Genomic DNA, 23,939 nt, shown 5'->3' on the forward strand with positions numbered 1-23,939 from the left:
TGTGATTACAGTCCTGCTTTAGATAATTTAACTTTATAAATACAATTATGAGGGAACTTCAAGAAATCTTGGGAAAAATCCATTTATTTTTCATTCCATTTCTCCATGTCTTTCCTAAAGCTTCTTAATAGTCCTAATTTTCTATCTGCTGGTAGGTTTGCATAAAATCGGAAGAAAATGGCAATGCTTCACCTCTTGGTGAGCTCTGATTACATAAGAATATAGTTTAACCTCTTTCCGTCTCTGGCCCGTGGTAGGGAGAGGAGCGGCCACCATGTCCGCGCATCTACAATGGATGGTCGTGCGGAACTGCTCCAGTTTCCTGATCAAGAGGAACAAGCAGACGTACAGCACCGACCTCAATAATCTGAAAGCCCGCAACTCCTTCCGCTACAACGCTGATACACCGCAAGGCGGTGGGTATAGAGCCCGCTGCCAACTGCAAGGGGGTTGTGGTGGTCCTGAAAAGGAGGTCAGGCCAGCGGAAGCCAGCCACCTCCTATGTTCGGACCACAATTAACAAGAATGCCCGGGCCACACTCAGCAGCATCCGGCACATGATCCACCAGAACAAGTACCTCCCCAACCTTCGCATGGCTGCCATCCGCAGAGCCAGAGCCATCCTCCGCAGCCAGAAGCCTGTGATGGTGAAGAGGAAGCGGACTCACCCCACCAGAGCACCTGAGCACCCCTTGCCCAGATCAATAAAGAGAACTACCCCCCCAAATATATATATCTTAGATTTCTTTTGTTGAGTTGAGTAGTAGTAACTCTAGTCTAGAAGTGGACTTGAAATAATTCAAATAATTTCCTAAACAAATGTAAAAATATATGTTTATGTTGCAACTTCATCTATTCTTTCCAGGTGAGACATTTCAGATATTAATAATTAGAGTTAGATGAAGTGTACGTGCTGTTCAACATGATAAATAAATGAGAGAGACCAGAAGATGCTGCTTCTCAAGGAAAATTTAGAAAAGTATATAAATAGGTGATGCTACTTTGCCGTTATAAGATCTTTATTGCTTAGTGTAAGAATGCTTTGTATACTTTTAAATGTATCTGAGTTAGTTTATTGTGCCAACCTGGCCAATAAACAAATGTGGGATTAATTGAAGGGCAGAGAGATAAATGGCTCAGTGAGCCTAGCCTTTCTAGTTCTCAAGTCTCTTGCTTTCTGATGGTCAGATCAGGGTGCAGTTGCCTCAACCAGTTCTCTGCTTCAGCTGGCAAGGCTCACTTCCTGCAAGACATCCCTGAGGAGAAGCCACATGGACCTACCCCGATGCAGCCCTGGATGCTGCAGCAGCTGTGTGGAGACCCCTGCCAGTGCTGAAATGCTTACACGTTAACCAACTCAGCTTTCCTCCTGCAGTCAGCATCGTTGCATGTGTTTTGTGAGCTGGAGGAGGACTTTGTGGATTGTTGTCAGACAAATGGGCTAATGTTGGACTTGTGGGCTTGGGCAGCACTGGGTTGGGATGTTTTCTTCATGTGCACTTACCCTTTATATAAAACTCTCTCTTATACATATGAGTTTCTGTGGATTTGTTTCTTTAATGTACCCAGACTAACACAGAATCCATAATACTTAAAAAGAAGACGGATATCACAATCAACATAGCCACAATGCCAGTATAATAAATCTGTAGAAAGAATGGACAGTGACAGTTATGCCTGGGTTATAGCAATTGATGGCCTTTGGCATCCTTTCTGCACTAAGGAGAGAGTCCCTGGTGATGCATATTGTTAAGCACTCTGCTAATAATAAAAAAATTGGTGGTTCAAATCCAAGCACAGGCACCTTTGAAAAAAGACTCAATGAGCCACTTCCCAAAGGTCATAGCCATTGAAAATCCAATGGAGAGCAGTTCGACTCTGGAACACATGGGTCACCATGAGTTGGAATTGATGTGACAGCAACTGGTGTGGTTGATTTAGTTTTGGTTTGGCGTCAAGGAAGAACGATTCATCTTGTCTAGTAATCCCAATGTAAGAGGTGTGAATAGAATAGGACTCTTGTTTCTGAACCACACAGTCCACATGAACAGGAGGGTCGAATCTCCTGTACCAAACAAGAGCCCAGAGATCACCCAGTGCCCCAGACACCCACCGCCCTTCCAATTCCAGACCAGGAAGAGCCCTGTGGCCGCCGCCTTCTCTGTTGTAGCTCAGAGTTTTCCAGTTGTGGTTCTTCGGAATAGACTGGGCCTCGTTTGCTGAGGTTGGGGGGAAGTGTCACTCCACAGATAATCTGGCTTGGACCAAGGAGGACCACGTTATTGGGCGTTGCCTTTCTCAGTGCCCCCTGTGAGCCAGGGCACCTCTCACCGTACTTCCCAGGTCATATCGCTCTGTGTTTCAACAAACATTCTGCAGTGAGGACCTAATCACCACAAGGACAGTCTCCAGCCGTGGCTCCAGCTGCTCTCCTTTGTAGCCCAGAAGTACAAAAGGTTCCGTCCACTCCCTGTTTCAGACAATACAGCTAGCATGTCTCCAAGAAGAGACAGGACATGAAAATAAAGAGAGAGCTGTTTACCTGCCCCGAGGATAAGGAGTTTCCAGATCGCAGAAATTCAAAAGGCCTGTTTGTCCTTCTGAAGTGCCGAGGGACTCTCTTGCCTATGAGTGGCGAAACAGGGAGGGTAGAGGGAGAGTGGGTTGGAAAGAGGGAACCGATTACAAGGAACTATATGTGAACTTCTCCCTGGGGGACGGACAACAGAAAAGTGGGTGAAGGGAGACGTCGGACAGGGCAAGATATGACAAAATAACAGTTTATAAACTATCAAGGGCTCATGAGGGAGGGGGGAGCGGGGAGGGATGGGAAAAATGAGGACCTAATGCCGGGGGTTTAAGTGGACAGAAAATGTTTTGAGAATGATGAGGGCAATGAATGTACAAATGTGCTTTACACAATTGATGTGTGTATGGATTGTGATAAGAGTTGTATGAGCCCCTAATAAAATGATTAAAAAAACAAAAAACGAAAACAAAACAAAACAAAAAATATGCCACAGTCTAAGCTTCCTAGGTCAAAGCTTCCCAGGCATAGTACTCTTATTACCATTAGGGAATAGAGCTGTTTTTAATGTGCTTCCTTATGTTATGAATGGATGATCTGAGTTATTTGTAAAGATTTGCATAATCATGGCATACATTATTTACAATCAACCCACACATCTGTCTATCCTGAAGCAAAATTTGCCTGGAAGGATGATTTCCATTTGGGCATGATCTCTACTCTCCTCCACATCACGTCCTCCTAGTCCACCTCTGTGAAGGTACCACTGCCCAAATCTGAAGTTGCATATTCCTAACTGATCAGATTCTTTCCTCACTGGTCATTTTCCTGTATGCCCTCCAGGGTCAGTTACCAATTACCAGGTCCTCAGGCATCTCTTTCATTTACTTTTTTTTTTCTCTTAATGTGATCCCAACACCTCATTTGATTCACTTACGCTTTCATTTCTAAAATCCTAAACTAGTGCCCTAACAGCTCTCTCTACTGAGAAGCTCTACCTCTTCCAACTCATCTGCCACACGTCTCTCGGCGATCTTGTAAACTCATGAGTCACATCACAGCCCTCTCCTTCCTTGGGTCCTCCTTGGGTTCTTCTTGTGCTCCCGATGTGATCTGGACTCCCGGCTTTGCACAGCAGCTACCATGTCATCTGGCTCCTGCCTCGTCTTCCAGTCCCTTGTCACCCTGCCAATCTGTCCTCCCACCGTCTTTCATTTCTAACCACTGCCAAACATCCCATGGGGTGCCATGTCTCCTTGCTTTTGAAAGAAAGCTTGTTCTTCCTAGAATGTCCCCACCCTGACTCCTTCTTTTTCCATTGTTTCAAAACTGTACCGTGAATGTTGCTGTCCTTACTGTGTTGCTGTAGAATGGACTCAGCCCATGGTGATTCTTTGTGACAGAGAACTACCCCATAGGGTTTGAAGCAGGATTCCTTACCAGGTATTGTACCTTGTCCAAAATGTGTTCTCCACCACATCCTTATTCATGCCCCCTCTGCATTCATCTCCACACTTGTCTTCTTTTTCTATTAGATTGTGAGCAGGCATTATGTTTATTTGTCAAGTGCATACTAATATTAATACTAATTATAATAGTGAATGGTTACTTAAAACTTACACCTTGAACGTCATGGTTGAACAACTGTTCATTGCATCTTTAGTCTACCTGATAAAGTTATATTCAATTTCATTCTCATAACTACTTTACCAAGTAAACTGGCATTATTTTTTTTTCTCATTTTACATAGGGGGAAATGGAGGTGCAGAATGCAAGTTAGGCAGGCCCAAAATGACAGCCAGGTTTGGAACACATGCATTCTGACATATATACTAAATCTGCTGGTTTAATCTTTTCTGCCAAAAGTAAGGTAAAGATTCTACTAACGGTAGAAACCTACTAAGAGGGGCTAGTGAACGTTCAATAAGGGTTGTCAGTAGCTGCAGTAGTAGTCATCATCACAATAGTGGTAGTTGTGGTCTTTGTGTGGGTGTCAGGCTATCCGATTATTTCCCCAGGAAGAAGACTGTGAGCTTTCAGAGTGTGATCCTGGAGGAAGGCATGCATTATGATGTGGACTCAGAGGACCATGGAGAACTGAGCATCCCAACAGGAAGTACCACACACCAGCCTAACCATTCCACCTTTAGGAGATGCGAATGAGCTGGAAGGGTTGAAAGTATTGTCCCAAACTCTTCATCCCTCCTGACTTCCATGAACCTAGTGAACATTCACTGTCTTCTTCTTCAGGAAATATTTTTATATCCTAACAACCATCCGACAACCGCAAGTGCTACCGCAATGATGACGAGAGTATAGCTACAGCTACTGATAGATAACCTTTATTGAATGTTTATTCTCCCCTGTTAAATTTTTAGAACTATTTTTTATGGAAGAAAACAACAAGAAGATTTGGTATGCATATTCCCACTATCGGTAAGTATTTCTATTGCTTGTCTTTAGGCTTCTCCGATTTTAAGTTTTCTCTGGAAGCAGTCAGGACCTAAGGACTGACTCGTTCTTTCTCGGTCTAGTCCCAGCCCACCACCCGTAGAAGCCTCCACTTAACTCTGCCTCCACCTTATCCTCTTTCCATACCCAGGGCAGCTATGATTCAATGGAAAAGGGACTAGGCTAGGGGTTGGAAGACCTTACTCATGCCTTCATAGCTTCATTACTGTAGGGAAGCAATTTCATCTTGTTTATCCACAGTTTCCATACTTAAAAAATATTCTAAAAGTATGCGTTTATTTAGTTTTCCAGGCAAATTAGCATGGTGATTGAGAGCACTTCACGTACATATATATAATCTGTTTGTGGATCGCACCTCTGCCTTCAAATCATTTCTGACTCAGAGATGTCCTATAGGAGAGAGTAGGAAAAAAATTGTCTATTCTGTATGAAATAATTGTTAAAAAAACTTATTTCCAAAACAAAAAGTTATCTGTTACAGCACTTTGATATCAGTTTGATTTTTTAAAAGCCCTTATACATGCATTCAGGCTAACCTAGGATATTACCCATATTTTCTTGGGCCAATCAGTATTTTTAAGAGATGGAGATACTGGTACTTTTTCTCTAAAAAGAAATCTTTATATAGCTCATAAACATTAGCTTGTAGCACAGAATGTCTCATATAAAAACACAGTGCTGCTAACAAAGCAAACCATCCTGTCAGGGAAACAGACTTGTTTGAATAAAATGAATTGTCTCCAGAGACTTTTCCCAACATCAGTTAGGACAAGTCAAGCCTTCCAGTCTGCACGTTAGCCCAGCAGGTAAATATTAACAGAAAACATTACTAACAGTCCTTTCCTAGCTATATACATTTTTTTTTCTCTTAGAAAATATCAATTTCTTTCTCTAAAAAAATAATTATATGGTTTAATCATATTGAAAATAGTCATGCAACCATTGCTACAATCAATTTTACAACATGCTAATCTAGTTACTGTCTATAGATTTACCTATCCTGGGTTTCATACAAAGAAAAACATACAAAACAAAAAACCTCCACAACAATAGTAAAATATGGGAAAACTGCAAATGAAAAGGAAGTAGAAAACATTAAAAACTAGAATAAATTTAAAATGAGTCAGAAGGGAGAACACCTGTTAAGGGTTAAATTTTAACCTAACTACATCAGCATGAATCCAGTTCCCAATGTAATCTGTCTGTCGGATAGCAAGGCTATTCACATCCGTGGTTCGAGGGGACTCACTGGAGGCTTAATCCACGTGGGCACTCTATAAATGGCGTTTGGGCTTTCACTGTCATCCACACGGCCTTCTACATACCAGGCGCTTAGAAGTTGAACTTGAATACCCTTCCCTCCTCAAACCTTGAATTTTATTATTTACAATCCTTGGTACACAAGGCTGGTGTACTTCTTTTGTGTGCATTTAGCCGACACCTCATTTAGCTGTCCCAACCCACCCTCCAAAAGAACCTCTACTTCACTCCCCCTCCGTCCACCCTTGTCCCCTTCCACTGAAAATAGACTAGACTAGAAATTGGGAAATTTTAATTACGCTTTCAGTAGCTTCATCTTAATTTTAATTATGCTTTCAGTAGCTTCATCTTGTTGATCCCCAGTTTCCACGCCTCTGAAAGGAGGGCTGCATTTACTCCTGTCTCAGAAAGTCGACTCCTCCAGGTTGTCTTCCCAGGTCCCATCATCCCTGAGAAGATGTCACTTGCCTTCATTCTAGCACTTCTTCACCCTGAAAACAGTCATGTGTGTGTCATAGTCTGTTCTGATAGTTAATTTACTTGTCTACCAGATGGTTAATAAGGATCCTATCCTAATAAGGCTAGGTCATAGTGGCCCTTATGTCCTCTGTCCCTGAACACGTTTACTGAACTTCCACAGCTACCTCTCACCCCGCCCTCCATCCCCCCATTCATACCTTCATTTCATTCTCACAGCGACCCGGGCCATTCCCATAGACCCAGAGTCTCTTGAGCACACTGAACAGGGTCATGCAGTGAGAGAGCCTGCCTGCCTCAGAGTAGGGAACAACAAAACATTTCTGGTCATGGCTTTCAATTTTGATCATCATTTCATAATAACAAAAATACCACCACAAATATTTGCGAACGCATTCACAATGACTTCTGCTGACTTTCAGCCCAAACATCTATTCTATCATGCAAGGTTTCTGTTGTATGGCCGTGCTTGGTCAAAGGGATGAACTATGGTTGATTGCAGCGATGACCCTGAGTGCGGATCCATTGAGACGTGTGATTGAGAAATGTTCTAGCATGTAGAGTCGTGATGATAGCAAGTCCCTTGGCGATGATTCTTTCCCTTTCCTAATCGCAGGGTCTATTATGGCATCGGTGTCCAGAGACTTGTTTGTGCCGAATTTTATTTGGGATGTCTTAATGAGCGTGCATCTTCTAATGATGAATGTTATCCTTTTCTGCAGGATGCTCCTCAGCTGGAGGATTCCACTGGGGAGTGTGGGGAAACAGAGCCCGGAGTGTGTGCACTTCCTATCACCAGCGAGGGGAGGAGAGGGAGAAGACTGTCTAAGTGCAAGCAAGAGGGATTATTCCGACAGATGTGCCCTTTGACTTCCATTTCCTGCTCCTGGTCAGACCCTTGGAGATTATTTTCAGGGAGATCTGCCGCTTCCTGTGAGGCCACAGGGACGTTTTCAGTTATAAGACTATTGTGCGTGACGTATCTAGACAGGCATGCAGAAAAACCACAGAGAAACAAGGAACCAAAGAAATAAAGCTGGGCAAATGTGCATACGCCTTCGGCAGAACTCTTCTCTAACTTGAGGCAAACATTGCTACCTCTCCCCTCCCTCTCAGTGTCACAGTCTATACTCTGTATTCAGCTTTTTCTTGGACTGCCATCCGTTGTGACCAAGTCAACCCCGACTCATGGCAACACCCCGTGTGCTAGAGCAGCACTGTGGTCCACAGAGCAATGCACAGCTGGCTATTCTGAAGTTGATCCCTGGCCTTTCTTCAAAGCCTATGATAGACTTGAACCACCAACATTTTGGTCAGCCGTGAGGGCTCTCACAGCACCCCATAGGGACTCCTATACTCTGAGAAATGTCAATAAGCCATCCTAGAATGTTGGTTTTCCAAAGAAGCACAATCCTCTGAGAGAGAGAGAGAGAGAATTCCCTTTCCCGGTGACATTATGTAGTCAGCAAGAAAACAACGGACTTGTCCTTTGAGAGTGAGGGTACTTTCCCCATGGGGACACGGAGAACAATCTTTCTTCAGACCTCTGCCCCAGTGGTTTAGGATTTGGAGATTGCCCCAACCTAAGTAATCGAGTGTGTCCAATCCTCTACCTGGGTTGAGACAGATCAGACGGACAGGAAGGTTCCTTCGGAGGACTTCTATCTTCCTCTTCTTGCCTGCAATGAATAGTGGAAGGATGCCTTCGGTGATCAAGGCCCCAACCATGTTTAGCATCAAGGAATTCAAACCAGTTGCCCTGGCCTTGATCCTTCTCATGGTGATCCGTAGGCATGAGAGTAGAATTGTACCCCATAGGGGTTTCTGGACCATTTTACTTTGTGGTGGTGAAAGTAGACACAACAAACATGCACCATTTTAACAATTCTTGCACGTAGAACTTGATGCCATTGGTTGCATTTTAAGATGCGTAACCCTACTCACTATCTCCTTCAATGGCACACTACCTCACTAACATTCAATGGCACACACGACTTTAAATGGCTGATTTCTCACAAGTCGAATAGGAGGCTTTCCCACTCCCACCCACCTGAAGTCCCTTTCGTGGTTTTGAACCTTCAGCAGCTGAGCACATTATTCAGTTGTACCACCTGGGAACTCCACCCTCAAGGAAGACCCACATAACTCCTCCTAGATCATTCCCTGCCTTGGCATATTAGCGGCCTCATTGAGATCCCAGCAAAGAGAAATTGGCAGGGCATGAATAAGGACAGAAGGTAATTGAGGAGCCAGGGCTGGTTTTAAGGCAGGACAGAGCTCAGATCCACGAGCTGAGCTGGAAGGAATTTGTTGTCTATGCCAGATGTCAAAGAGCTGCTGAGCTTTCTAGTGCTCAGGAGCAAATCAACCAGATGAACTGAAACTGTGATTGTGCTACAGACCAACCGCTAATGCAGACTCTACCCCAGCCAGGCAATGCCATGGGCACTGATGCGGGCAGTGGGGGACGGTCAGAGCTGACATCGATAATGCCAAATGCCAGGAGCGAGAGACAAGGAGTCTCATCTTTAACGCTGAGGATCACCCCAGAGTGAGCATAGCCCTCAACAGTTGTGGGCTCATTCTCATCACTGCTGGGCGAGTTGGGGTGGGGGGTGGTGGGGGTGGGCTAATCTTAGAACTGTTAAAATCAAACCAGATCTGTTGAAGGAGCAGAGTGACAATACTTAGAACGAGCTCTGCGGCCAAGAGGCACAAAGGCTCCACTCTCAAAAGAAGAAGCAAAAAGCAAGCCACATGCCATGAGAGAATGGAGGGCACTGGCCGGGGGCTCTCCTGTGTTTTCCCAGCCAGGGTTCCGTCTCATTGTTACAGCACGTTATCACCAGATGATAACAGTAGTATCATAAGAATGTTCAGTCACTAAATATCTCATCATTTATTCTTACTGTGTGCCAGGCAAGGCTCTATTGTCGCAAGAGTTTTCATGTGTGTTTTCATTTAATCTACACTCAGAAAGATTAGGGTGACTTTCCCCAAACCCTGGCTGCCCTCAAGTTGATTGACTCACAGTGACCCTATAGACAAAGCCAAGGTGCCCCCGTAGGGTTTCCTGGGCTGTCATCCGGACAATATCAGGCTGCCCCAGCCTTCGCCCAAAGAGCAGCTGCTGGGTTTGAAAGGTGGCTCTTTTGATTAGCATTTGAGTGCTTTACCACTGCGTCAGCAAAGCTGTTAAATGTGTGTGTGTGTAGCAACTGAAGGACAGTCAGATTTCATGTCCATTTTTCTCTGATTTTGAAGTTTTAATCTCATCCATTAGGCTATGTGTTTTATTAATTTTCTGAATTAATAAATCAGAGCATTTTCGATCAGGATAACAAACATTAACCAAAAGTCACCTTTTGGTTCATTGTTACAATTGAAAAGGGGATATTTTTCTGGTAGTCATCGAACATATGGTCACAGATTGAAGTTTTCCATTCTCTCTGCCTGTAATAGTCCTGACAGACAGCTAATATGGAAAACATATTGTGGAAAGAATCTTCTCCTCTTTCACATCGTGAGATGCAGACTTCTGGTAGCAGCAGAATTTACTGAAAACCATCATCCGACAATGAGTAAAGGCAGCCAGCCCCTTTCATCCCAGTGAATTCATTCACCAAGGCATGATTCTTTTAAGGGCAGACCTGATTTCAAGAAAGAATTGGCATGACCTTCCTTGGCTACGTGTGGGTAGCTCATCGGATTCCACTGCCCTACATGCTGAGATTCTTCTCATCGTTTGAGACTGGCTTGAGAAGGAAGATGACCCTTCCATCCCCTCTGTGTTAGAGTAGAGGGCATGGAGCACCATTACATTTTTATTAGAAGACTCCCAACGAGAGACAGTCCAAGGTAGCCTTGGGATGGGAATAACCTTGGAACACAAGCGGGAAAAACATTCTTGACGCTAGAAAGCCCCCGGGCCCCAACAACTCTGTTGTCCCCCTGTTTTCTCCCATTGAAATCAAGGTAAATTCATGGAAAAGCATACTTTTGCAAGGGAGTATCGACTGGAAGTGGCTCTCGGGCCTCTTGGCATCAGAATAGAATCCATGGTAGTGCGGTTGGCTTTGGGTTTTAATAAAGCTAGCAAGTCAAGTTCGACCTTTCTGCCACTTTGGCGTTCCTCCAACCCGGCGGCTGGTTTCGCTTGGTTCTGCACACGTGCCACACTCACACGACTTCCCAAGACCTGACATCCTAACTCTTCTGCTGAGAAACTAGCGGAAAATAGCGCTTCCCGTCTCCTGTCCTCTTTTCAGATGGCTCTTTACTTCTTTGAACCAATGAGTGGTGGGCTCTCGTAAAGTATTTAGCAAATCAGTTAAAAAGCCATTCCTAAATTCAGCAAATGATCTTCTATGTTTCTTCTGGCCATCGATCCGATTCCAACTCACAGGGACCCAATAGGGTTGAGGGGACTCTTTCAGGTTGAGTAGAACTGTCCCTTTGTGCTTCTAAGGCTAGAAATCTTTACGGGAGCGGGAAGTTCATCTTTCTCCCTCAGAGGGTCTGGTGGGTTCAAACCGCTGACCTTGTTTGGACAGATACCTAGGGGCTGTGTGGCTGAGATGCCAAAGACCAGAGAGAAGCCTAGGTGTGGGCTTGCCTGAGAAGAGGCTGTTCTGTCCGAATAACTGCATCCTAAGCATTTGCATCCTGTTATCTTCCTTGAAAAACCCCATAACCTGAGTATTTTCCGTAAGTGCTGTGTGGCCATTGGCTTGAATGATCAGATTTGACTGAGAAGTAGGGAGTATGGTGGGAGGGACATTTGGTGTCAGAATTGGTAAGGAGAGTTGGAAGGTGGGCGCATGTCTGACTTCGGCCTCGGGCAGCAGGTGCTGACTCAGGTGCTGGTGATTCCCGACCCCGTGTGCAGTCAGAGGAGGTCAGACACTAACCTTATTCCTGTTTCACACGAACAGTCCATTTTCACATGTAATTTCCTCCCAAACAGTGGATCTACACACATTGAAAGTTACCTCTTAGTAGTGCACTCTTCCTCAACACATGAAACTGAGTTTACCTTATGACTTAGCAAGGACAATTCTAGCTAGCAACCCTAGAAAACTGAAAATATATGCTTCAAATGAAAATTTGACAGGGATAGTTACAGTGCTTTATATAATAGTCAAACAGAAAGCAAACCAAATACACACCAACAATGGTTGAATAAACAACATATGATGTACCCAGTAATAAGAATGAAATGCTGATACATGCTATCATGTGGATTAGCTTTGAGAATATTATGCTAAATGAACAAAGCCAGTCTATATGACATGATGTTATTTATATAAATTGTTCAGAACATACAAATAGACACACAAAAGTAAAACAGTAGTTGCCCAGAGTTGGTAGGATGGGGAAATGGGGTGTGACCCAAGGTCACGGTGATGAGAATATTCCAGAAACAGATAATAGTGAGGATTTCATGTCCCTATGGGTATATTAAAAAACCCACAAAATTGTACACTTTTAAAGGGTTAATTTGAAGTATACATGCTCTGTATTATTTGATATCTCGATAAAAAATAGTTGACAGAAAGATAAAAATCATCCATATTATAGAGATTCATGTGAACCTTATGAGCTACAATGAAGGATAGTTCATGACCATGGGATTTGCATCATCTCCTCTTATCATTAGCATGAAGGTTAAGCATATCATCATCAGGTCTTTTACCAGGGTTCCAACTTCGGAAACACCATCTGATAGTGATGCAAATGAATTTTTTCCTTTCTTGGTGGCTCAGCTTCCTCGTCTCTAAAATGCAGGTTGTAATAGCAATAGTCAAATGGCATGTCCACAAGCATTAAATTAGCTAAGACATGAAGAGTCCCATTTTATTCATTAAGCTCATTATCTTGAGCGTCGCTCTGAAAAACAACGTGGAGACCCACTTTCCCCCGTGACTACACTCTAAAGCACACAATTAGCATCGAATTCTTAGTCCCACATTGCTGCATGCTTCATTTTACTTATAAACGGTATCTTCCTCGCATGGTTATAAATCATTTGAAAGTGGGAGCCCACATCCATCCATCCCATTGTTTCCTTGCTCCCAGCGTCAGCCTCGCAAGAGCTCCCTAAGCAACACTTACATGTGCTGGCATATCATTTCCCTAAGGTTAGGGCTACTGGTTAGTTTTCCCAGGGCTGCTATTGTGGCATGTGGAACACTTCCACTATAGACCACAGACAGACTGCCAATGTGGCTTGTGGAAGGAGTCACAGGATTTACAGTATCCCTGCACTTGATCTTGTGAGTACACTTTAAATGCTGACCACAATGCTTCTGAGTCCAAAGAGCTACTTTGTGGTGCCTAAGGACTGTTGAATTGGGGATTATTGTAGTGCTGAGATTCTGTAAAGGCCCAGAGCTAAGAACAACAATGCTGTGATTGTTGGGTGTGGGCGGGGTGACGTCTGACTCACAGTGACTCTATGCACAAGATGGGACAAGGCCCGCATCATCCTTGTTGCTGTGATTGAGCCTATTGTTGCTGTCACTGTGTCAACTCATATCCTGGGGAGTCTTCCTCTTCTTTGCTGACATTCTGTGTAATCAAGCACCATGCCTTTTTCCAGGGTCTGGTCCGTCCCGATACGATGGCCCATGTGCAAAGTCCAGATGGACCACGTGCAAAGTATGTGAGATGACGTGTCGTTGCCAACCTACCTTCAAAGGAGCATTCTGATCATGTTTCCTTCAAGATAGGTTTACTCATTCTTCTGGCAGTCAATAGATCACAGTATAGTCAATAGTCTTCGCCAATACTGTAATTCGAAGACATCATGTTTTCTTATTCACTGTCCAGCTTTTTTATGCCTATGAGGCTACTGAAAATCCCATGGCTTGGGTATTATACGCCTTAGTTCTTGTGATGGGTTCTATGTCAGGTTGTGTAGGCCCAGATTCTTCCATGATATGATACAGTATGTGGTCAACTCCATGATGAGATCTTCTATGAAATAACCAAAGAGTTGGGGGAAGAATAGGATAGAGTGCCATCTCCTTCACCTGGTCACAGCCTTGATACGATTGAGGGATCTTTCATTCAAGGTGTGGCCCACTCTTTGTATAGATTAGACACTCTGCAGAAGCTACCTCATTTCTGCTGGACCTGGAGCCTGCATCTAGTTCATCGCCTTCCTGTTAAATCACCTGCCAGTCCCAGGAGCTATCAACAGACTGCCAACTCCAGATTCATGTAGCCAAACTCAGATTCATTCAGCTCTCCATCTACCGGCTGGTGGTATTCCTGCTTCATCTTCTTGCTTCCTGCTTGTAAGTCCCTGCAGCTACAGAAGTCAGGAGTAGCTTACATCTGATCCACAGACTTAACCTGGACTGGGTGGGCCTACTTCTACAACTGCGTGAGCCATTCTTGATATGAATCTATCTATCTGTCTATCTATCTATCTATCTATCTATCTATCTATCTATCTATCTATCTATCTATCCATCCATCCATCTATCTATCTATCTTCTATCTATCATTATTATTATCTATCTACTATCATTATCTATTCTATCTATCATCTATCTATCTATCTATCTCTCTACCTACCTATCTATCATCTATCTTCTATCTATCTATCATTATTATTATCTATTATTATTATTATCTATTCTTTTTATCTATCTATCTATCTTCTATCTATCATCTATTTATCTATCATTATTATTATCTATCTGTCTATTATTATTATTATCTATTCTATCTATCTATCATCTATTTATCTAACATTATTATTATCTATCTATTATTATTATTATTATTATCTATCTATCTATCTATCTATCATCTATCTACAAAAACTCATTACCATCCAGTCAAAGCTGACTCACAGCAACTCCCTGTGGGTTCCTGAGACTTTAATAGTTCATGGGAATAGAGAGTCCACTCTTTCTCCTGTGGCATTGCTGGTGATTTTGAACTGACATCCATGCAGATCGTAGCCCCATGTGTAACCACTGTACCAAGAGGGCATCTCACACACTGACACACACACACACAATCACTGATTGTTTTTGCTTCTCTAGAGAACCCGGCTTGACACAGTTTTCAAGACGACATCTTAGCTTTAAAAATAAAATGTGAATTGAAATATCATAACACCGACCCCCCCACCATTAGCAAAATATTTAATGAGAGGCTCTGCTGCAAAGAGAAGAAATCCACACACAGCTCCCTGCAATGGATGGTACTCACGTGACTAAATTGCTCAGCAGATGATCAAGAGAGATGGCAAAGCCTGAGGGTCTGGAATGGTGATTGCTTCTTCAATGACAAGCCCAGGGGGTTAAGTGGCATTTCAAGCCACCTCAATGCATTTCTCACCTCTGCTTTCTTCTCTAGCATATCATTGACTTGTTCACCTCCTGGCTCTTCCTATTAGCACGGTTAGTTTAGACACTGCACTCTGCTCATGGTAGCTCATTGAGCCTGGCTGCTTGGGCGATGCTATGATGAGGTACCTTGATGAGTCTGTAAGGATGATTGAAGTATCAGTTTCCAGCCCTTTTTCACTCCCCAAATGGCCTGAAGTGCCCTCCACTCCAACATCAGAGGTCTGCTGATTAAGTTTCTCAAAGGGTGGAACCCAAGATTATGAAATGGACGCACTTAGAGTCTCTTTTCCCAAAATATTTTAGGATGCTCTAGGAATACCTTTCCTTACCTCTCTGTCCCAGGCTCATTCCGTTCTCTTGGAGCGAATGCAGGCAGCCACAGTGCCGGGCAAGTGGCTGGGTGTGTACCTAGGCATGGGCAATTGTATTGTGTAGTGATGGTTAAGGGGTGGGAGGGATGCTGCATGAGGAAATGCCTCATCAAGTATTCTGCAATTCTCAATGGACACCTCAATGAGAGAGAAAGAAGGGACTTCTCTCTTAGTATCCTGCCAAGAAAACAAATCACCAATTGCCCTTGAGTGAACTTTGACACATGGTGAGCGCCTGCCTGTCAGAGCGGACTTCCATAGGTGTTTGAGTAAGATTTCCAACAGGTCATCAGAGCTTCCTTCTGAGGAGCTTCTGGGAGGATGCAAATTTGGCGGCTGAGCATATGAACCATTTTCTCCACACAGGGTCTCCCACCCCAATACACAGGATGCCTTTCAGCTTTATAGCCCTTGAACAAGCAATAGCTAATTATTGCTCAAGACATTCATGTTGGGGTTGGTGAATCAGGAAGTAGAAATCGAGAACAAAGCGGCTACCTAACACCCCTAGAGCAGTGGTTCTCAACCTTCCTAACGCCGCAACCCTTGATGAGAGCATCATAGAATTCCCTTGCAAGATGTTGAACTGCCTTGCAAGATGAGGACGCAAGAAACTCTATTTTGGAAAAGAAAGGAAATTATAATATTTAGGTCAAGCCTCTAATGTTGAGCCACTGCCAAGAACCAACAGATGGTCTGAAGAGCCACCCCAGAAATCTTGGGAACCCCGATAAGACTTGGTTGGACGTCGTGGAAATTCCAGAATGGAGTTTCTTGTGTCCATGTCCTGCAAGGTAGTTCAACATCTTGTAAGGAAGTTCTATGATGCCTTCATCAACCCTTTAATACAGTTTCTCATGTTGTGGTGACCCCCAAACCATACAATTATTTTTGTTGCTACTTCATAATTGTAAATTTGTTACTGTTATAAATCGGATGACCCCTGTGAAAGGGTCGTTCAACCCCCAAAGGGGTTGTGACCCACAGGTTGAGAACTGCTGCCCTAGAGGAAGGGACTGGGCTCTGTCCCCAGGTTTCCTGGCTTCCTGTTGCTCCCTGTGGCCCCCTTGATACAAATCCTCCTGTCTCAGTCAAGCCTCCATAATAAGCTGGCATTTCGGAGGGGAAAGCATGGCTTTTCTTTTTCTTTGTCTTTTGCTCTCATGTCGAGCCAGGAGCGCTGGCTCCCCAGTACAACTGAGAACAACACCCTTTTGTCCAATAACCGAGGGCATATTTGGTATTCCAGTCATGTCCTCCTTGTTTATTTTCAGGGTGGTGATAAAAGCATGGAAAAAAATGAGAAAGTTTCAGTAAAATTTCAGTACATCTGCAAAGGGCAAACAGTTTAGAGTTTCTCTTGCCCCGTCTGAAGTTGGAAAGGCTCACCACAGTGGCAAGCACAGCTATTTTGAGTTGGCAAACCCAACCAAACAGCATGCACCTGCAACTGTGCGGCTCTGACGTGAATCGCTGTGGCCAGAGGGTCAGTCTGTTCTCAGTGTTTCATCCAGAAACCACTGTTGGATTCAAGGAAATCCTTGCCATCGAGACTAAGCATGCGACTTTAATTGACTCATCATTTTCTAATTAGCATCCCCGAGTCCTGTGCATGGGCAGCTTATGTTGCAGAATGTGCCCTCACATTGTTTTTTCTCCTTCCCCAACAGTTTTATGAAATAAAGTTTTGTTTTCATACACAATTGTTTTAGACCATTTGGAATCTGTAGAAAAACACAAAGAAAGGTTGGGCCATCCAGTAACTCCTCATTCATGCGCCAGCATTTCAATTCCGGGTCTATTTGTTGGCAGTCTTTATGTATGCTTTCAATGTTGCATTTTTGTACAGAGTTGAAACTGTATCATACAGAGAGGTGTCTTTCTGGGGTTTTTCTTCATGTAGTATTTTGTATAAGCCTGTTAGCATTTGAGGATAAATTTTTCATAAAGACCATTGTTAATTTTTGCATACTTCAATAAATAGAGATACCATAATTATTATTTACTTAATTATTCCATCATTGTTGCTAGATTCCTCATTAAAATAATTATTCCATCATTGGGGCTGCATTCCAAATTTCCCCCAAATGGTCCCAAACTTACGATAGTCTTATGAATGCTGCCACACATTTCATTGTGCTCACAGCTTTTTAAAACGTATTAAGAATTATTTCCTTAGGAAAGATTCCCAGAAGTAAATGCCAATGTGAGAATTCATATTGGCGTCTATTACAAAATGTCAAATGAACTCCTAATTTTTCCATTCCGCTAACTGCAATGAAGAAGTGTTTTAATTGATCAACCACTCATTCACCATTATCTGATGTTGTGAAGTGAGGTCGTCGGCTCCTTCTCAGAACAAGCTTGTGTACAAGAGGACACACGGCCCGGGCCTACACCATCCCCACAGCTGTACTTCTGTTTGAGCCCAGTGTTGCCTCCTCTGTGCCAATCCATCGTACTGAGGACCTTCCTCCACGTTTGCTGCCCCTCTACTTTACCAAGCATGACGCCCTTCTCCACCTGTCCAGCGTACTTGCGGCTGTCTTGGAGCAAGTCTTATGAACACACCTGTGATATGCAGAAGACACAACCTTCCTCACTGAAAAAGAGGAGAACTTGAAGCACGTGCTGAAGATGATCAAGAATTGTAGACATCAGGATGGATTATAAAGAAAAAAAATCAAGAAAAATAAGCTTCAGCGGAGGAGCAGCAGACTTTAAGGGTTACAGTGAGGGGAGGGAAGGAAAAGGAAGGTAAGAGGAAGAAAATTATTTTAAAAATGAGACACACACAAATACGTGTGGGTAGCCACCCATACATAGGCATGCATAAAAATTTTTTTCTTTATAATAATGGTCTCATACAATATAGTTATTATTATTTTTCATATATAATCCAGGTAAATGTTAGAACTCTTTTGTTATGGTCCTAAAATTCATGATGACATTTTAATTGTGTCTGCATTGATGTTAGGAATTTCCTGTGGACTAATCATTCTCATCATCAAAGAACATGGTGGATCTCAGCGCATAGCAGTCTTTATTTTTTTTAAAGATAATTTTATTGAGGGCTCTTACAGCTCTTAGAACAATCATTGCATCAATTGTATCAAGCATATTTGTACATATGTTGCCATCATCATTTTCTAAACATTTACAGTCCGTTTGAGCCCTTGGTATCAGTTCCTCTTTTCCCCCTCTTTCCTCCATCCTCCCACCGTCTTGAACCCTTGATAAATTATAAATTATTATTAATTTCATACCTGTCACCCTTCACCCAAGTTTCTGTTGTTCGTAACCCCTCCTGGGGGCAGTGTTATGCATCAATCACATACCTATTCTTTTCATTGATGTTATCACAGTTTTCAATTAATTTTTAAATGCACAGATACAGGACTGTATTTTTTTTAATTGAGAGGAAAGGGTAAAAAATCTGTTTAGAGCAGCAGGTACTTCAAAGGATCATTGAAACATCATAACATAAAATATTTTAAATTTTCAAAGATGTCTTTGTGCTTCTCTGACAGTGTCTCCCTGGAATACACCACTGGAATGGGGGTCAAAGGGTATTCATAATTTTAAATGAGAGTTCTTGCCAAATTGTCCTGAATAAGTCTGTACCAATTGACACTCATATTAACAGTGAATATAAATTCTGTTTTTCTCACACTGGATGCTATGAAAATTTAAAATATTTGTCAATCTGGTGGAAAATACTATGTCAATGTTTTTAATTTGTACTTCCCTAAGTACTGTGAAGGGGAACATATTTTCTGATGTCTGTGGCTATTTGCATTTGAGTTATCCCTTTATATTCCTTTCTTCATTTGAAGTTAGGCTGACTTTCCTTCTATTGCTTTATGTTGTTGTTGGGTGCCAGCCAGCTGATTCTGAACCAGAGCCACCTCACGTACGACAGAACATAATACTGCCCCCGGTCCTTTACAGCGATCATGATTCTTGCTAGGTTTGAGCCAATTGTTGCAAAAACGATGTCAATTCATGTGGGTTGAGGGACTTCCTTCTTTTTGCTGATCCTCGACTTGACCAAACATGATGCCTGTGCTCCAAGGATTGGTCTCTCCTGATAATGAGTCAAAAGTCCATGACACAAGGATTCACGATCCTTGCCCTTACGTAGCATTCTTGCCAAACGTTCCCCGGAACGGATGTACTTGTTCTTATAGGAGGCTACTGTCTATTCAGTACTCTTCACCGCCCCCTAATCCCAGTGCACCGATCCTGCTGCCTGTCTCTTTTTGCATGCATATGACGTGACTGAAAATACCATTGGGTGGGTCCTTAAAGTGCCAGCTTTGCTCATTAATGCTCAAAGAGGTCTTTTGGAGGAGCTTACCCAGTGGAACACATCCTTTGGTTTTTCCACTGTTGTTTCTATGGGCGTTGACTGTCGGTCCCAGTAAACTGGCATTCTCCACTTCAGCGATTTCTTTGTGGTGAGGATTTTCGTGTTCTTAAACTTGAGGTGGGATCTTTACTGAAGACCATGCGTATATTATTTCCTCTTTCCCAGTAAGTGCTTCAAATTCTCTTGAATTTGGATGACCCAACTTTAAGCAGGCAAGGTTGGGTCATCTGCACAGTGCAGCCTGTTCATGAGCCTTCTCCTCGCTTGGTGCCATCGTCTTTTTCATATCTAATCCAGGTTGTCATAACATTGGGTCAGCAGGCAGCTAATACAAAAACGGTTGCAGCCATACACGCACCAGCAGGGAGCTACCAGAAGTGCAAGCCAGACTCAGAAAAGGACCTGGAATGAGGACTCCCCTTTGCCGCTGTCAGATGCATCCTGCTTGACAGTAGAGAATACCAGAAAGATGTTGACCTGCCTTTTACTGACTATGTAAAGGCATGTCACTGTGTGGATTACAATAAATGAAGGACACCATGGAGAAGAAGTGGAAGTCCAGGGCATGGCATTGTTCTCATGCGGGACCTATACATAGACCAACAGGCAGTCCTGGAGCAGGGCGAGAGGAGATCACACGGTTTACAATCAGGAATGGTGCACATCTGGGCTGTATTCTTTCACCACACTTACTCAATCTGCATGCTGAACAAGTAATGTGAGTGTGTGATATTAATGATGCTGTTTGATAATTTATACATGCTGTTCGATCACCTTTCTTTGGAAGGGGCTCACATATGAATTTCTTCTCGTCAGCTGATCAGGTCTTCTGAAATATTTTAATGTCGTTCATTAGGCACCTCAAGGTTGCATGCGGGCCTGAGCCATTTCCCTGGAGATTCTGTTTGTTGCTAGAGCCTTGTTGCTTGCCAACATCTTTAGTGCAGCTTCAACTTCTCTTCATCTCTTTGTACCAGGCACTTCTTTGCCTATTATAGAATTGGCAGATCTTTGATCTCAATCTCTCCCATGCCTTTATCATTATTTTATCATCTTCCCTCACACAAAAGTTTTTCTTGGGGTAAATTCTGTCATAATTTTAATTTTTCCTTCTATTGGTTTCTAGAATTTTGTAGTTCAAATATATTTGAACTTCTAATTGATGTGAAATTTGAAGTCTTATGTTATTATGTATGATGTTAGGGGAAAATCTCACTTATTTTTCCTACTGAGTATCCAGTTTTCCAAATTTACTAATCTTTGTATAGTCTATCTTCTTAATTGGAAATATTACCTGTATGTATATGTGTGAATACAGGTAATATTTCCAATCAAGTGTGCCTAGTTATAACTAATATATTACTGAATTTGGGGGGGGGGTCTACTTGTCTATTCGTATGTTAATTTGACACAGTATTAATGACTGCTATTTATATAATATTTTTATTATTGGGAGAGAGAATCTATTTTAAGTTGCATTTCTCCAAATGTCACGATTTTCTGTATTTTTCTCCCAGGTGATTTCTGCAATCCGTTGCAGAGACACATCCACATTGGTTTTGAGTAGGACAGTTGTTTCGAATTTTTATGCTGACTCTGGAAAATCATCTCTCTGTCATGATATTGATCTTCCCATCAGGGCACACAGCATGTCTGCCCATTTAACCAGGTCATCTTTCACCTCCTTCAATCAAGTTTCATATTGCTCATCATATAAGGGTTTCATCTTCCTTGTTAGCTTTATCCCTAACCATTCTAAGCATCTATTGTGCTAATACATTTCATATTTCCCCCTGCATTTTAAAATGACCTATTGCTCATATGCAGACACTTTCTTATGGATCTTGCATTGGCTTTTTGGAGAGGCATCTACGAGTCTTGCAGTTGTACTGAAAGCTTTTAGTCAGCCATCATACATCTGAATATGGTGACAGTTTGGTTTGTATTATTCCTTTCTCATTACATTGGCTTAGTTGGCTCTTATAACGTTAATTTTGGCAGCAATAGCAGACAGGCTTGCCTTTAATGATGAGGTTTTTTTTATGTCTCACAGATAACGAGATGAGGTTTGCTTTAGATTTCCTGTAATTATCAATATTAATTAGGATACAGGGTTAGCTCTTGTAACGGAAAGACCCAAGATAATAGTGGTTCATGTTATCATTTTGGATAGAACAGTACAGGGGTTGTAGTATAATATGCTTGCCACTATAAGTATGCCTGTCTCATTAGAAGCACCCAATAAATATGTGTTAATTGGAAAGATAAGTTCTGATATTTAGCCTTTCTTGCTTCCTCTCTTTTTCTTTCAGCACAAACATTTAAAAATCTGTCCTTATATTCTGTAATCCTGGTGGGGGTGGGGTGTTATCATAATACTTACCTCATGAATTTAAGACAAAGAGCTCAGAGCAGCAGAACCTGGGACATCTTTATTACTCAGTAGACATGAGCTGGTATTCGTACTTGAAGGCAGCCAGGGCTACAGACGCACACTCTCACCATGACCATGAGAGAAGGGCGCCCTCTTTTGCACATCCACCAAAAAAGTATGAGCTATTATACGGTCCAAGGAGTAGAGGTGGCTTGGCCAGAACGCTTAAGTTCCCACTTTAAGCTTCCAAGATATGGAACCTTGGGCATTCTGTGTCCCTGTATTTGTCTTATTGGACAAACATTTTTAATGCATCTTTCATGGGAGGATCCGAAAAGTTACGATGAATGAAAAAGTGCTCTGATGTCTGATATTCACGCTAGTTAATACCACTTAGTCAGAACGGAATTTGATCATGCTCGTATCTGCTGTGTCATTAACTTTTCTCACCCCCCTCGGCAGTCGGAAAAGGGCTCTGCCTCCTGGTCAATATAATCCCAGCCTTCCTTGCCTCCTCCAAGAAAACGTGTGCATCAACTGCTCATCTGTGTGCAGTTACCTGCAAGGAGTAGAAATGGGACAATGTTTTGTGAATGTCAAACAACTTCCCGGTTCTCCATTTTGGCAACCCCCCTCTGGACACTTAGTGCTGTCACAGTGATTTACGGTGCTCTTCAACAAGCTGACAGCAAGCGGAGGAAAAAAACTCCATGCCAGAAAAATGTCTTATAGTTATTCTACCTAGTTTACTACCTGATGAACCATGTTATAAGAACAATCCCTAAAACAGCATTGAAGAGAGCATCGCCACATTTCCCCCCACACATACAATCCATCACAGAAACGCTCAGAGTGAAGGTAAGTGGTCTGGCTGGGAACTGACCGAGTGTATAGAAGAGACATGGATGGGAGGCCTTCCGGGCATAAAGATAGTAGGTAATGTATTGATCAGGCACTTTCCTACTTACTCTTCACCATTTTATCCCCACCTTCAGACTTTATGATAGATGATATTGTTATTACGGCAATATCATCATGCATTAGGACGAACCAAGGCAAGGCTAACAAAGGCACCGGTTTCTCCAAAACCACTTCTCTGGAGAGACAGCAAAGGGAGGAAACAACCAACATGCCACAGGGATCCTGACACTTCTATCTTTCTTAAACCCCCGTCTGAGGACAACACACCCTGGCGATTGTCTTCCACGCTCTTCACATAGCGCTTGTCAAATGTTGACTGGTCTGGTCTTGCTCTTTAAGGCTACACTGTTGGATCGACTCCCCTCAACCGGAGAGCCCATTCAACTTTCCTCATCTCGTCTGGCCCCTTCCTCCCACCCCATGGACATTTGACCATCTCTTCCAATTGCAAAAAAAAGCAAACAAAACCATTGTTTGGGTTCCCTGTGACTTTATTGATTACCTTCCTTGGATGTGCTTTCCCTTCCTAAAGTAGGAGGCTACCCCCACTGTTCCCACTCGGGTCTTGCTGTGTGTGTGGCTTTGAGGGCACCCCCCTTCCTTTCATCTATTGAATGGTCTCTTCTGTTACACCTTGGGCTGCTAATCATAAAATCAGCAGTTCGAAACCACCAGTCACTCCTCGGGCGAAAGACGGGGCTTTCTCCTTTTGTTCCAGCCTGAGAAACTCACAGGGGCCATTCTATGCTGTCCCATAACGTCGCCATGAGTCAGCATGGACTCAGCAGGGATGAGT

The 23,939-nt window shown here is 42.9% G+C and overlaps 1 pseudogene; it reads left to right on the plus strand.

The window, feature by feature from the left end:
• Window positions 1-274: 274 nt before the first annotated feature.
• Window positions 275-755, plus strand: LOC101655859 (annotated as a pseudogene).
• Window positions 756-23,939: the final 23,184 nt, after the last annotated feature.

The sequence above is a fragment of the Echinops telfairi genome, unplaced genomic scaffold, assembly GCF_000313985.2.
Source record: "Echinops telfairi isolate 266 unplaced genomic scaffold, ASM31398v2 ScPeMD7_7400;HRSCAF=8409, whole genome shotgun sequence".
NCBI lineage: Eukaryota > Metazoa > Chordata > Mammalia > Afrosoricida > Tenrecidae > Echinops > Echinops telfairi.